The following is a 16546-nucleotide window of genomic DNA, read 5'->3' as shown; positions in this document are numbered from 1 at the left end:
GTTCTGTACTTTCCTTTTGTCTTTGCCTGGCTTTGATGTCAGGGAAATGCTGGTCTCACAGGAAATGTTAGGAAGTGTTCTTTTCACTTTAATTTTTTGGGAAAATTTGAGAAGGATTGGTAGTCTTAAATGTTTGGTAGATTTTGCTGGTGAAGCCATCCACTTCAGAGGTTTTTGCTTGTTTGTTCGTGTTGGTTTTTTATTATGTTAGTTACCATACAATATATCATTAGTTTTTGATGTAATGTTCCAAGATTCATTGTTTATGTATAACACCCAGTGCTCTATGCAATATGTGCCCTCCTTAATACCCACCACCAGGCTCACCCATCCCCCCAACCCCTCCTCTCTAAAATCATCAGTTTGATCCTTGGTTTCCACAGTCTCTCATGGTTCATCTCCCCCTCCAATCTCCCCACTCTTCACTTTGCCTTTCCTTCTCCTAATGTCCTCCATGTTATTCCTTATGTTCCACAAGTAAGTGAAACCACATGATAATTGACTTTCTCTGTTTGACTTATTTCACTCAACATAATCTCCTCCTGTCCCACCCACGCTGATCCAAAAGTTGAGTAGTCATCATTTCTGACGGCTGAGTAATATTCCATTGTATATATGGACCACATCTTTATCCATTTGTTTGTTGAAGGGCATCTTAGCTCTCTCCACAGTTTGGCTATTGTGGACATTGCTGCTATGAACCTCAAATCTATGGCCAAATAATCTTCAACAAAGCAGGAAAAAATATCCAGTGGAAAAAAGATAGTCTCTTCAATAAATGGTGCTAGGAAAATTGGACAGCGGTTTACAGAGGTTTGGTTTTTTTGTTTTGTTTTGTTTTTCGGGGTTTTTTTGCTGATTGTTTATTACTGATTCAATCTCCTTATTAGTTATAGATCTATTCAGATTTAGTATTTTTTTGTGATTTAGTCTTGAAAAGTTTTGTGTTTATAGGAATTTTTCTATTTCACCTAGGTTATCCAACTTGTTGACATACAATTGTTCATAGTACTCTCTTAAATCCTCTTTATTTCTATAAAATTGGTGGTAATGTTCCCACTTTCATTTATGATTTTAGTAACTTAAACCTTCTTTTTTTCTTACTCTCTCTAGCTAAAGGTATGTCAGTGTTGCTGATCTTTTGGAAAAACTACATTTGGCTTCACTAATTGTCTCTACTGTTTTTTCTATTTATCTCTGCTCTAATCCTTATTCTTTTTAAAAATTTTTTAATTTTTAAATAAACATATAATGTATTATTAGCCCCAGGGGTACAGGTCTGTGAATCACCAGGTTTACACACTTCACAGCATTCACCAGATCACATACCCTCCCCAATGTCCATAACCCCACCACCCTCTCCCAACCCCCCTCCCCTCGGTCACCCTCAGTTTGTTTTGTGACAGTGAGAGTTTCTTATGGTTTGTCTCCCTCTCGATCCCATCTTGTTTTATTTATTCTTTTCCTACCCCCAAACCCCCCATGTTGCATCTCTACTTCCTCATATCTGGGAGATCATATGATAGTTGTCTTTCTCCGATTGACTTATTTCACTAAGCATAATACCCTCTAGTTCCATCCATGTCATTGCAAATGGCAAGATTTCATTTCTTTTGATGGCTGCACAGTATTCCATTGTGTATATATACCACATCTTCTTTGTCCATTCATCTGTTGATGGACATCTAGGTTCTTTCCATAGTTTGGCTATTGTGAACATTGCTGCTATAAACATTTGGGTGCATGTGCCCCTTCATCTAATCCTTATTCTTTCCTTATACTAAATTTGTGTTTAGTTTGTTGTTCTTTTTCTAGTTCTTTACATTGTAAAGTTAAGTTGTATTTTAGTTCTTTTTTGTTTTTGTTTTTATTGTGTTATGTTAGTCACCATAAAATACATCATTAGTTTTTGATGCAGTGTTCCAAGATTCATTGTTTATGTACAACACCCAGTGCTCTATTTATAGCCATTAATTTCCCATTAGCACTGCTCTCATTGCATCCCATCAGTTTTTGTATGTTGTGTTTTTGTTTTCACTCATTTCTAAGTATTTCCCTTGTGGTTTCTTCTTTGATCCATTGGTTGTTTAAAGGCTACTTAATTTCCACAGATTTATAATTTTCTAGTTTTACTTCTCTTTTTGATTTCTAACTTCATCCCATTGTGCTCAGAGAGATACTTTATATGGTACCTACCTTTTTTAATTTCCTGAGACTTAATTTGTGACCTAACATTTGGTCTATCCTGATAAATGTCCTTTTCAGCTCCAGAATTTTTGACTTTTTTCATAGGTTTTCCCACTCTTTGTGGACATATCTGTTTTGTTCACTTTGTTTTCTTGACTTTCTCTGCATCTTCCTTTAGTTCTTCAAGCATCTTTAAGATGGTTGTTTAAAAGTTGGCTAATATATCTGACATCACATCTTTTTCAGGGACAGTTTCTGTTGATTTTTTTTCCTTTGAATAGCCATATTTTCCTATTTCTTTATATACTTTGTGATTTTTTTTGAAACTGGATATTTGAATCTAATAATGTGCTATCTCTTCAATTCATATTCTCTGCCTTTTCCAAGGTTTGTTGTCTTTGTTATTTTTTATTTTGTTTTGTTGATTGTGGTGAGCTGTTTCTTTGCCCAGGATCAATCTGAGGCATAAACTTAAGAACTTCTTAGTTTTTTCCTAAGCCTTTTTATGGTCACTTTTTAATTTCCCTTATATATGTGGTTGTTTTTGAGTGTCCTAGTATAGCTTCCATAATGTCTGACTTCCAAAAAGATGAAAAGAGAGAACTGAAAGGGAGAATGGGTGCTGGCCCTTTAAATCTACTGAAAGTCACTGTGGCTATAGAGCAAGGGGCTTGCAGCAATGTGGATAAGTGCAACAACATTGACCACTCACTTTTTCATCTGTACCTCTATGATCAGAAGCAGGAATCAGCAATCAGGGCACAGATCCTAATATTTGGAAGACAGGGTTCTTTTTTGCCCACACTTGTTCAGCAAGCTCCTCCAGGAACATGTGCACAGCTGTCTGCCACAGGTTAGTCAAAATTAAGCACAACTTGCTGTGCAAGCTTTTCCCTGGAAGTCATAAGCCTTCAATAGAGTTTGGAATTCCTAGAGAGTAACATGAGACAGATTTTGTCAGTTCGGTTGTCTCAGTGGAGAGGCAGATTCCCTGTGCTGTTTACTTGATCGTCTTCCTGAAATTCTCAGTAGGAGTTCTTCATACATACATACATACATACATACATATATATGTATTGGAATATTTTTTCTTAGTTGGTTGCCTGCTTATTCACTTTCAAAATAATGTCTTTTGATGAGCAAAAATTTAATTTTCTTGAAGTCCAATATTTTACTTTTTACTTTTATGGTTAGTACATTTTACATTATTCCTAAGAAAGCTTTGACTATAGTTGCAAGGATATTCTTTTAGAAGCTTCATGGTTCTAGCTTTTACATTTAGGTTTGTGATCCATCTTGAATTATTTTTGTGGATGGAGTGCAGTAGGGATTCTTTCCATTGAGATATCCTGTCATTTCAGCATAATTTGTTAAATAGACTTACCTTTCCCAATTGAATTGATTTGGTTTCTTAGTCGATAATCAATTGACTATATATGACTGGATCTATTTCTAGACTTGACTCTTATTAATCTATTTTGTTGTTGTTGTTGAAGATTTTTTTTAGGGACATCTGGGTGGATCAGTCCGTTAAGCGTCTGCCTTCGGCTCAGGTCATGATCCAGGATCCTGGAATTGAACCCCACACCAGGCTCTCTCCTCAGAGAGGAGTCTGCTTCTCCCTCTTCCCTCTCTGCCCCCCGCACCCCGCCGCCTGGTGTGCTCTGTCTCTTGCTTTCTCTCAGATAAACAAAACCTTAAAAAAAATAAAGATTTTATTTATTTATGACAGAGAGAGATAGTGAGAGAGGGAAAACAAGCATGGGGGAACTGGAGAGGGAGAAGCCAGCTTCCTGCTGGGCAGGGAGCCCTATATGGGGCTCAAACTCAGGCCACTGGGATCATGAACTGAGCCAAAGTTAGATGCTTAATGACTGAGCCACCCAGACTATTAATCCATTTCTATTTACTTCTTTTGTAAGCCTGCTGTGGTTTTCTGATAAATTCTGCACTTAGGAGTATAAGAGCTCTAACTTTGTTCTTCCTTTCAGTCAATATCATTCTGATAATTCTAAGTCCTAGGTCCTTTGCATTTCCATATAAATGTTAGAATCAAATTGTCAATGTCTTTGATAAAGCTTGCTGAACTCCAGAGATGATCGGAAGTTCTATGTGATGCTATATCCCTCTAGAGAGGATTTATTTTATTTCTGTCAAACAGATGGATCAGAGCCTGAATACCTTCATCAAGTAAATGTCTGAAAAATTCAAAGCTGAGCTTCAAAAGTGAATCCTCATAAGGACTAGTCTACTTTCGGTTCATCTTTCTCCCTAGGGTAAATCCTTCATGATCCCAGTTGAAACCTGGGGTGTTTACCAGGGCCCCTCTTCCTATTCATGCTCTTTACAATAATTTTTCTCTTGCCATTCCTGGTAGGGAAATTGCCAAAAGCTCTTTTCTTTTTTTTTTTAATTAATTTATTTATTTTCAGAAAAACAGTATTCATTATTTTTTTCACCACACCCAGTGCTCCATGCAATCCGTGCCCTCTATAATACCCACCACCTGGTACCCCAACCTCCCACCCCCCCCGCCACTTCAAACCCCTCAGATTGTTTTTCAGAGTCCATAGTCTCTCATGATTCACCTCCCCTTCCAATTTTTTTTTTTAAGATTTTTTTTTTTATTTTTATTTATTTGTCAGAGAGAGAGAGAGCGTGAACACAGGCAGACAGAATGGCAGGCAGAGGCAGAGGGAGAAGCAGACTCCCTGCCAAGCAAGGAGCCCGATGTGGGACTCGATCCCAGGACGCTGGGATCATGACCTGAGCCGAAGGCAGCTGCTTAACCAACTGAGCCACCCAGGCGTCCCCCTCCCCTTCCAATTTACCCCAACTCCCTTCTCCTCTCTAACACCCCTTGTCCTCCATGATATTTGTTATGCTCCACAAATAAGTGAAACCATACAATAGTTGACTCTCTCTGCTTGACTTGTTTCACTCAGCATAATCTCTTCTAGTCCGGTCCATGTTGCTACAAAAGTTGGGTATTCATCCTTTCTAATGGAGGCATAATACTCCATAGTGTCTATGGACCACATCTTCCTTATCCATTCGTCCATTGAAGGGCATCTTGGTTCTTTCCACAGTTTGGCAACCGTGGCCATTGCTGCTATAAACGTTGGGGTACAGATGGCCCTTCTTTTCACGACATCTGTATCATTGGGGTAAATACCCAGGAGTGCAATGGCAGGGTCATAGGGAAGTTCTATTTTTAGTTTCTTGAGGAATCTCCACACTGTTCTCCAAAGAGGCTGCACCAACTTGCATTCCCACCAACAGTGGAAGAGGGTTCCCCTTTCTCCACATCCCCTTCAACACATGTTGTTTCCTGTTTTGTTAATTTTGGCCATTCTAACTGGTGTAAGGTGATATCTCAATGTGGTTTTAATTTGAATCCCCCTGAGGGCTAGTGATGATGAACATTTTTTCATGTGTCTGATAGCCATTTGTAGGTCTTCATTGGAGAAGTGTTTGTTCATATCTTCTGCCCATTTTTTGATATGTTTGCCTGTTTCGTGTGTGTTGAGTTTGAGGAGTTCATTATAGATCCTGTATATCAACCTTTTGTCTGTACTGTCATTTGCAAATATCTTCTCCCATTCCGTGGGTTGCCTCTTTGTTTTTTTGACTGTTTCCTTTGCTGTGCAGAAGCTTTTGATTTTGATGAAGTCCCAAAAGTTTATTTTTGCTTTTGTTTCCTTTGCCTTTGGAGACATATCTTGAAAGAAGTTGCTGTGGCTGATATTGAAGAGATTACTGCCTATGTTTTCCTCTAGGATTCTGATGGATTCCTGTCTCACGTTGAGGTCTTTTATCCATTTTGAGTTTATCTTTGTGTATGGTGTAAGAGAATGGTCGAGTTTCATTCTCCTACTTATAGCTCTTTTCACCTTTTCAGTGCTGTTTTTGTTTTTGGATCAGCAGTTATCTTCAGGGTAAGGTTTCCCCAAACACCAACTCATCTTTTTTAACTTCTCTTTTCTTCCATATCTTGGACCAGCAGATTATCATTGCTTTGTTAGCTTTTCTATGACTTCATTTGGTGTTTAAAAAATAATTTGTTCAACTTTCCTAATTGTTCTCAGCAATATTGTGTGTAGCAACCTAACTAGTCAGGCTTTGCTAGAAGTAGAACTCTCTGATAATACATTTAAAATATATAAAAGTTAATTAAAATCAACTTTGTCTTGGAAAATATTTTCAGGCTTTCCTAATGACTCTGGAGATAATTGACAATTACGTAGGGGGTGAAAATTGCTAGCATAGAGGTTTGGCTTCAGCATTAGTAGAGGGGGAAATCTACCACAGGCTCTTAGACCAGAATGAGAGATGCCACAAACAGATTTGATATTTGGAGCTACTCAGCAAGACTACTTGGTGTGCCTTATAAGTTTTCCACTCACCTACTCTTTCTAGAAAATGGGAAGGTGGAGATAATATCCCTTTTTTCATTACCTTTGTTAAGTTACACTGATGCAAATTGGCAACACCTATTCGTCATTTTTCTGTTGTGAGCTATAGCAGCATCTGGGTTTTTAGTTTGATAATGGTTTGATAATTAGCTTTTACATGTTGACAGTGGAATCTGCTCACTGCAGCTTAATCTAGTAGCTTCTCACTATATTTTCATTTAATAGGGGAAACCAGGTCCATGGCAGTAAAAGCAGCAAGAGGAGAGGAGAATGTGCCCTATTTAGTGATTTTTTTAAAGATTTTATTTATTTATTTGACAGACAGAGATCACAAGCAGGCAGAGAGGCAGGCAGAGAGAGAGGAAGGGAACCAGGCTCCCCACTGAGCAGAGAGCCCGATGTGGGGCTCGATCCTAGGACCCTGGGATCATGACCTGAGCTGAAGGCAGAGGCTTAACCCACTGAGCCACCCAGGTGCCCCCCTATTTAGTGATTTTAATTAAAGCCTCTGAAGTTTCTCAAATCAAATGCAAGGATAACTGGAAGCCTTTGGCTCTTACACACAGATGTACACACACAGCCATATAGATGTCCATATATACACTCCCAAGTAATACATATTATACACTCAAATGTATATAGGTATAGACTAATAGCTCTTGTGGGACAGGTAGTGTGAAAATAGGAAACCTAACCATAGGCCACACAAGACAATATCTTGTAACACAGGAGATATTGTGTGATCCAAGTGACTCTCTTGAGGAAGGACAGGATCAAGAAGCAATAACTAACATTGGTTGAAGACTATGGTATGTGCCAGGTATGGTGCTAAGATACTTTATATATATTATCACATTCAGTGCTCATACTGACCCTAGAATATATACCGTTATTTCCATTTTTATTTATTTTTTAAAGATTTTATTTATTTGAGAAAGAGAGAACATGAGCAGGGGACAGAGACAGAGGGAGAAACAGACTCCTCAAGCAAGAGCCCAAAGCAGGGCTTGATCCTATGACCCTGAGATCATGACCTAAGCCAAAGGCAGACACTTAACCCACTGAGCCTCCCAGGTGACTTCTGTCATTTCCATTTTTAATTTAGAGCCCTAAAAGGCCCTGCAATAGGTCAAATAACTAGTGCATTTGCAGCGCCATGAGTCTAATAAGCTTTGGAGCCAGGCAAATCTAATTCTGCCTGGCTCTAAAGCCTATTCTCTGAAAGTATGAAAATGAGGCAGTTGTTCTTTTTGACAATTAGACTATGCATGAATTTCTAAACAGAAGTATAACTAATGAATTTGTTTCTTGTTTTTCTTTCACAGTGGCCATCAGTATTAATCTAAGTTAATAAGAGTCTGTTGAGATTTACTAAATGCTCAGTAACTAAGGTTTAATGGGCAAGGGTAAGGTTATGAGTGGATGGTGAGCACAGAAATGTTAACATTAACAAGCTTTTTCTTAACACCTAAACACTGAGCTTGTTATTCATAATACAAAAACAAGAAGTATAAAAAATGGTTCCCCACCCTTCAAAGCTTACAGCCTAGTTACTTCAGAGGTCATTTTTGTAGCATCTTCATGTACAGAGTCAATAGAGATAATACAAAGACAAGTAAGCCTGGACCTTGTCTCATGAAATTCATAGTCTAAGGGTGAGTCATACTCACAAAGAAGCACTTTCAATATAAGATATTGAGTTACAAGTAAACACCAGGGTCTTATGGGAGCATGGAGAAGGGGGCATTTAGCTCAATATGGGCCCTCAGGGAATCAGGAAGAAATGAATCCTGAACTAACATGGGGGAAGCAGAATGAATGTATCTGAAACACTGAGCAAGGAACACTGACAGTATATGTGTTCTGAACAGAATGATACTGATTATATGGTACTATAGAAAGCCAACAAGTGTTCCTCCTGAATAGCTTCCAAGTGGGAGTTATCAGACTAGTAGCCTTTCCTTCTCTTCCCTTGACTTTAGCAACTCCTAAAGCCAATTATCTGTTGTGGGGAACTTTTCTTCCCTCCTCCCTCTCTTCCTTTTATTTTCTTCTTTGGTTTTGTGTGTGTGTGTGTGTGTGTGTGTGTGTGTGTGTGTGTTTTTCCACATAATAAATATGGAGGCCATAAGAGCTAGAGAAACTTGGAAAGTCTGTAAGCAGAATATGGTACTTGAATGACTTGTGGGATCAAATATGAAAAGGGAGGACATCAAAATGGAAACAAATGCCAACTTCTGAGTCAGTTGGCCCACATTTATAGGACTCCTATTCTAACTCCTTATACCATGCTTTGGGAACATTGAGATAAATCTGTCCCATGGGTTGAAATGAGCAGGCCATGTGTGGGCAGTAAATGGAAAGCATGTGTGCAATAGTAGGAAATAAAGCCAAATGGGATACATTGTAAAGGGCCTGGAAAATAAACAGAGGAGTTGAAACTTGCTATGGTTAATACCAAGAATCCTTTTAGAATTTTGAGCAGGTGGGCAGGGGGTCGTAGGTGGGCAAGATTTGAGAGAAGAAACACTGATGTCCTACAGATGAACAAAAGGCTGTGTGTGAGTCTCATTATGGTGATAAGGGTCTCTTGGGTATGGCAGCAGGAATAAAAAGAAAAGAGTAGGAGACATTTTAAAGAAAAAATGGACAGAGTTTGTAGGTATCATGTTTACCTCTCGGATATCTGTTTTTACCTTAGAAATGCCCAGTTACAGCCTATGAAACAAAAAAGAAGTGGGGCTGGGAAATGGTGGCTACAGAAAGGGAGGGAAATGAAAAAGGGCTGCAGCCAGGTTGAGGCTGTAAGTGCTGTGATCTGCAGCCTTTAAGAAGCCCAGAGTCTTTCTGTGAGGTTTAATGCTCAGGATCTGTGAAGTACCTTTTCACAAAACTGGCAAGAACTCTGAGAACCATTTTTTAGAGGGCAGTATTTATCAGACTGAGCAAATCTGAAACTAGACACGGAGTAGGGGGCATTTTAGAATGTTTAGCCTGCAGAGAAACTTGTGAAAAACGTGTTTTAAGGACCAAGGTCCTGAGATTCTGACTTGTAGATCTAAAGTGGGGCCCAGGGATCTTTAATAAGCTCTTAAGGTGATGCTAATGCAAAAGATGCTCAGGAGAAACATAGGAGAAACATTAGGGAAAGATACACACTGCCTCCTTGGGAAGATTGGGCTGGTGTTTGCCTGTATGCCTTCTCAAGGTCCATGTGACTTCGCCACATCCAACGTCAGGACTGTTCCTCCTCATTGCGGCCATTATGCTCCACTCGCCATGAAGTAGAAAGAGGTATTCATGTTCCAGGAGACTAACAGACAGTCCTTTTGAGGGGCTTTAAAGGTTTATAGACCTCAAAAGGTTTTTTTTTTTTTTAAGATTTTATTTATTTATTTGACAGACAGAGATCACAAGTAGGCAGAGAGGCAGGCAGAGAGAGAGGAGGAAGCAGGCTCCCTGCTGAGCAGAGAGCCTGATGTGGGGCTCGATCCCAGGACCCTGGGATCATGACCTGAGCCGAAGGCAGAGGCTTTAACCCACTGAGCCACCCAGGCGCCCCTCTCAAAAGGTTTTTTAAGAATGATCATCTTAACATAGTAATGACTCAGAAACATGTGTAATTTTCTTCAGTGACTCTGCCGAGACTGGAATAAAAAAGGAAGGGCCTTTCCAGATTCACGGGTCTAACAGAATATATTTGCTTGGGAAAATCAAGAAAAGCAAAAAGGACTCCTGGGATTGTTCCACTAGGACTTCTGAGATGCCTCTAAGGAAATGATGTAAAAGAGTGGTAGCGTAGCATCTGTGGCTCCCACACTGGCTTACTCCCAGTTGAAATTGCACAACCAAGACAGGCTGACAGTCTTTGGAGCACAGTTTTCTCAAATGAACCTCAGAGGCAATTTATTTATTTTTTTACGATTTTATTTATTTATTTGACACAGAGAGAGACAGGAGAGAGGGAATACAAGCACGGGGAGTGGAAGAAGCAGGCTTTCCGCTGAACAGGGAGCCCAAGCCAGGATGCAGGCATCGATCCCAGGACCCCGGGATCATGACCTGAGCTGAAGGCAGATGCTTAACAACTGAGCCACCCAGCCACCCCCCTCAGAAATAATTTAAAAAATAAAAATTTCGGGGTGCCTGGGTCATTTAATGGGTTGAGCTTCTGCCTTTAGCTCAGGTCATGATCCCAGGGTCCTGGGATCGAGCCCCACATCAGGTTCTCTGCTCAGTGGGGAGCCTGCTTCCCCCTCTCTCTGCCTGCCTCTCTGCCTACTTGAGGTCTCTCTCTGTCTAATAGATAAATAAAATCTTTAAAAAAGTAAATAATAAATAATAAAAACTTTATTGGGATTTAGGCAGAGATTATATTAAATTTATATATTAATCTGGGGGCAGTTCTTTTTTTTACTGTAATAATTCTTACCCTCAGTAGTTTGTCTTTCCACTTACTCAAGTTTTTCCTGTGTTTCTCACCAGAGATTATAGTTTTTTCATATATATCCTCATAGTTGCTTAAATGTATTCCTACTTATTTTATTTTTGTAATTCTTCTGTGAATGAGATTTTTTTGTCATTATTGCTTTTAAGTTATTGTTGGCTTATACAAACACCATTGTTTTTTTTTAATATTTACTTAGTAACCACAACAATGGAGCTACAGCTATTTTAGAACATGTGTCTCATATATCAATTGACCATATTAGCAAAAATATTCTACCTGTGGGGTATTGTGTATTCAAATATTTGTAGCAGAATTATTTATACCAGCCACAAAGTGAAAAACAACGCAAATACCTATCAACAGGTGAATGCATAAATGAAATATAGTATATCCATAAAATGGCATGTTACTCAGCCATGAAAAAGAATAAAGTACTGATACATGCTACAACATGGATGGACTTTGAAAACGTTATACTAAGTGAAAGAAGTCAAAAGACTACCTATTGTCTGATGGTTACACAACTCTGAATATGCTAAAAACACTATATTATATATTTCAAAAGGGTGAATTTTATGTTACGTGAATAATATCACAATAAAGTTTTTATTTTTTTTCATTTTTTAAAGTTTTTTTATTTTTAAGTAATCTCTACACCCAAGGTGGGGCTCAAACCCAAAATACTGACATGGAGAGATGTGTATTTCACTGACTGAGCCAGCCAAGTGTCCCTAGTCTATAAATCTTTAAATGATTAGTATTACACAGACCATATCCTGGGACCACAATGCAATTAAGTTAGAAACCAATAATTAGGGGCACCTAGGTGGCTTAGTTGGTTGGGCGACTGACTTCAGCTCAAGTTATGATCCTAGAGTCCCAGCATTGAGTCCTGAATTGGGCTCCCTGCTCAGTGGGAAGTCTGCTTCTCCCTCTGACCCTACCCCCTCTAGTACTCTCTCTTTCTCAAACTCTCTCTCTCAAGTGAATAAATAAAATCTTTAAAAAAAAAAAAGAAAGAAAGAAACCAATAATTAATTAAAAGTTTGGAAAACCTCACATATTGGGATTTTAAAAACATACTTCTTAACTACTTAGGCTAAAAATGAAATTATATTAGAAACCAGAAAATACCTATAACTAAACAGTAGGGAAACTATTATGTAACCAAACTTGTGGGATGCAACCAAACACTGTTTAGAAGGAAATTCATAACTTTTTTTTTTAAGATTTTATTTATTTATTTGACAGAGAGAGATTACAAGTAGGCAGAGAGGCAGGCAGAGAGAGAGAGAGGAGGAAGCAGGCTCCCTGCTGAGCAGAGAGCCCGATGCGGGACTCGATCCCAGGACCCTGAGATCATGACCTGAGCCGAAGGCAGCTGCTTAACCCACTGAGCCACCCAGGCGCCCGGAAATTCATAACTTTAAAGGAAGAAAAAGAAGAAAGTTTTAAAATTAGAGAGGTAAGCATTCAACATATGAAATTAAGCGGGAAAACAGCAATATAAACTAAAGCAAAAGAAGTAATAAAAATGAAGCAGAAATGAATGAAAAGGAAAGTAAATATACCATAGAGAAGATCAACAAAGCCAATATTTGGTGTTTTGAAAATATTTCTCTTAAAATTAATTAGGCAAGCAAGAGAGAATATGAAAATCAACAATATTATAAAAGACTTAAGTGATATGCTAGATGATGAAGAGATTAAATAGATACAAAGAATAGTATAAATAATTTCAGGCCAACAAATTTGAAAATATGAAATAGATAAATTCCAACTGATTGATGTTGAACCAGAAAATCTGAATTGTACAATGACCAGTAAAGAAATTTGATCATAGTTTAAAAATCTTGCCATATTCTGTATGATATTCTTTCAGAGGCCTATTTGTTAAGTTCTACCAAAGTTTCCAGGAATAGAAAATCTTACATAAAGTTTCCAAAGAATTAAAAAAAATTTAAAGGAGGTACATTTCCCGGTTCTTCTTAGGAAGGTAGAATAACTGATTCCAAAACCAAGCAAGGATAGTGGTAGAAAACAGGACAGGAAAAAACAAAAAAAAAACACTGTACTACCTCACCTAATTGGTTTATACCAGGAAAGTGAACTTGGCTTAACAGTGGAAAATAAATTGATTTACTACATTAGCAGATGAAGGAAGGGAAACCATCTGATTGTATCAACTGATGAAAAATCCAAGATCTCTTCATGACTTAAAAAGGAGAAAACAACAACAACAGAAAGGAACCTCCTTAATCTAGTAAAAAGCATCTCTAATACTACATATGATTGGGAAATGTTGAAAGTATATCCTTTGTTGAAATACTAGCAAAAATTCTTAGGGATGCCTGGGTGGCTCAGTCGGTTAAGCATCTGCCTTCGGCTCAGGTCATGATCTCAGGACCCTGGGATTGAGTCCCACATCAGGATCCCTGCTAAGCGGAGAGCCTGCTTCTCCCTCTGCCTGTCACTCTCCCCACTTGTGCTCTCTCTCTCTCTCAGATAGATAGATAGATAGATGAGTAAATATGTAAATAAATAAGTATTCTTCACTTTATTCAACTTTATGCTGAAGGCCATAGCCAACACAGTAAGATAAGAATAAGAAATAAAAGATATAAAGATTGGAAAGGAGTAGAAAAAACGGTGGTTTTTGATGAATGTACTTATCATCTACAGAGAAAATCCAAAAGAATCTGTAGGTGAATTATTAGAATTAAGAGAATTTAGCAAGGTTGATGGGTATAAACCAGTTTATAAAATTCTATTGCTTTTCTATATACAACAATAATTAGTAAATTTAGTTTACAGATATAACATTTATAATAGCAACAAAGAAATAAAAAATTCTTAGGAATAAATCTAACAAAACTTGTCCAATTCATATGGAGAAAATTTTTAAACCATATTGAAAGACACTGAAGAATACCCAAAGAAATGGAGAGATATGTTCACATGAAAAGATATTATAGGGGCACCTGGATGCCTCAGTCAGTTAAGCAACCAACTCTTGATCTCAGTTCCGGTCCTGATCTCAGGGTCGTGAGTTCATACTCTTTGTGGGCTCCACACTGGGTGTGGAGGTTAAAAAAAAGAAAAAAGATGTAAAGATGACATTTCTCTTCAGATTGATTTATAGATTTAATGCAATTTTGACAAAAAATCCTAACAGTCTGTTTTTGTGGAATTTGACAAGCTGTTTTTATGATTTTTATATGGAAGAGCAAAGGACCAGGAATAGCCAAGACATTCCTGAAAAAGAAAATAAAAGGAGGGGCGCCTGGGTGGCTCAGTGGGTTAAGCCGCTGCCTTCGGCTCAGGTCATGATCTCAGGGTCCTGGGATCGAGTCCCGCATCAGGCTCTCTGCTCAGCAGAGAGCCTGCTTCCCTCTCTCTCTCTCTGCCTGCCTCTCCATCTACTTGTGATTTCTCTCTGTCAAATAAATACATAAAAAATATTTAAAAATATATATATATATTAAAAAAAGAAAAGAAAAGGACTATCCCCACTAGATATCAATATTTATAAAGTACTAGTAAGCCCAATGAAACAGATAGAATTCCCAGAAATAAACCCATGCACATAGGAAAACTTGATTTATGACAGGTAGCATTGTAGAAAGGAAGGAAAAAGATGGATTGTTCAATAAATTGTGCTGGGACAATTTTTATGGGAAAAATTATATTCCTAGTTCATACTATGTACAAAAATTAATTCTAGTTCGACTAAAAATTTGAACTCTAAATAGATATTTGATAACATTAAGAAATTTTAAATAGTTTTATTTATTTATATTAATATCATAGTTATGTTTTTAAAAATAGTTCTTATACTTTAGGGTGCCTAGGTGGCTCAGTGGGTTAAAGCCTCTGCCTTTGGGTCAGGTCATGATCTCAGGGTCCTCGGATGGAGCCCTGCTTAGGGCTGTCTGCTCAGCGGGGAGCCTGCTTCCCTTCTCCCTCTGCCTGCCTCTCTGCCTACTTGTGATCTCCGTCTGTCAAATACATGAAAAAAATCTTAAAAAAAAAATAGTTCTTATACTTTAGAAATGCATTCTGGCGATTCACAGACCTGTACCCCTGGGGATAAAAATACATTATATGTTTATAAAAAATAAAAAATAAAAAAAGTAGATAAAGGCAAAAAAAAAAAAAAAAGAAATGCATTCTGTAATACTAACGGGTAAAATATAGGGGCATCTGGGTGGCTCAGTTGGTTAAGTGGCTGCCTTCGGCTCAGGTCATGATCCCAGGGTCCTGGGATCAAGCCCTACATTGGGCTCCCTGCTCAGTGGAGAGCCTGCTTCTCCCTCTCCCTCTGCCTGCCACTCTGCCTACTTGTGCTCTCTCTCTATCTCTCTGTCAAATAGAGAGACAGATAGGTATTTAAAAAGAAATATATGTTTTGGGGGTGTAGTAGATAAGGGTATAGATAAAACAAGATTGGCCCTGATTTGAACATTTTTGATGGGGTGCCTGGGTGGCTCAGCCATTAATCATCTGCCTTCAGCTCAGGTCAAGATCCCAGGACCCTGGGATCAAGCCCCACATCAAACCCCTCATTGGGATCCCTGCCCAGTGGGAAGCCTGGTTCTCCCTCTCCCACTACCCCTGCTTGTGTTCCCTCTCTCACTGTCTCTCTCTCTCTCCGCCAAGTAAATAAATAAATAAATAATCCTTTTTTTTTTTTTTTAAATCATGAAAATACTGTATTTAGATTTAGCCAGCTGGACTCAGTTTAGATGATCCCAATTTTGTGGCAACATCCAAAGCATCATAGTCAGGTGCCAGCTGAACGTATGCCTTCTTCTCTCCATCAGGCCTGATTAAGGTGTTGACCTTGACTACATCAATGTCATAGAGCTTCTTCACAGCCTGTTTGATCTGGTGCTTGTTGGCCTTGACATCCACAATGAACACAAGTGTGTTGTTGTCTTCTGTTTTCTTCATGGCTGACTCAGTAGTCAGGGGGAACTTGATGATGGCATAGTGGTCAAGCTTGTTTCTCCTGGGGGAGCTCTTTCGAGGGTATTTGGGTTGCCTTCAGAGACGCAGAGTCTTGGGTCGTCGGAACGTAGGTGATGTGCGGATCTTCTTTTTTTGTGACTGTGGACGCCTTTCAGCACCCCTTTTTTGGCTTTCAAAGCCTTTGCTTTGGCTTCGGCTTTGGGAGGGGCAGGGGCTTCCTTCTAAGCTTTCGGTGCCATCTTCGTAAAAGGGCTCCTTTTTTTTTTTTTTTTAAGAATGTTTTTGAAATGGAATATAGGGGTTTAATATACTATTTTCTCTAATTTTGTATATATTTGAAATTCTCCACTAAAAAATTAGAGATTTTAGTGTGAAACACAAAACTATAAACCTTTTAGAAGAGAAGATAGGAAAATATCTTTATGACCATGAGCTAGAAAAAGATTTCTTAAATATACAAAAAGAAAAATACTGATAAATTTGACTGCATTAGATGAAGAATTTTGATCCATCCGAAGATACC

The 16546-nt window shown here is 38.4% G+C and overlaps 1 protein-coding gene and 1 pseudogene across 3 annotated transcripts in view; one reads left to right on the top strand and one right to left on the bottom strand.

The window, feature by feature from the left end:
• Positions 1–16546, top strand: part of ASIP (agouti signaling protein) — a 138821-nt gene that overhangs the window by 90964 nt on the left and 31311 nt on the right. The window lies entirely within an intron of this gene.
• LOC116595054 lies at positions 15775–16262 on the bottom strand (annotated as a pseudogene).

The sequence above is a fragment of the Mustela erminea genome, chromosome 7 (assembly GCF_009829155.1).
Source record: "Mustela erminea isolate mMusErm1 chromosome 7, mMusErm1.Pri, whole genome shotgun sequence".
NCBI classification, from domain to species: domain Eukaryota; kingdom Metazoa; phylum Chordata; class Mammalia; order Carnivora; family Mustelidae; genus Mustela; species Mustela erminea.
This window is presented reverse-complemented; position numbering and strand designations above follow the sequence as displayed.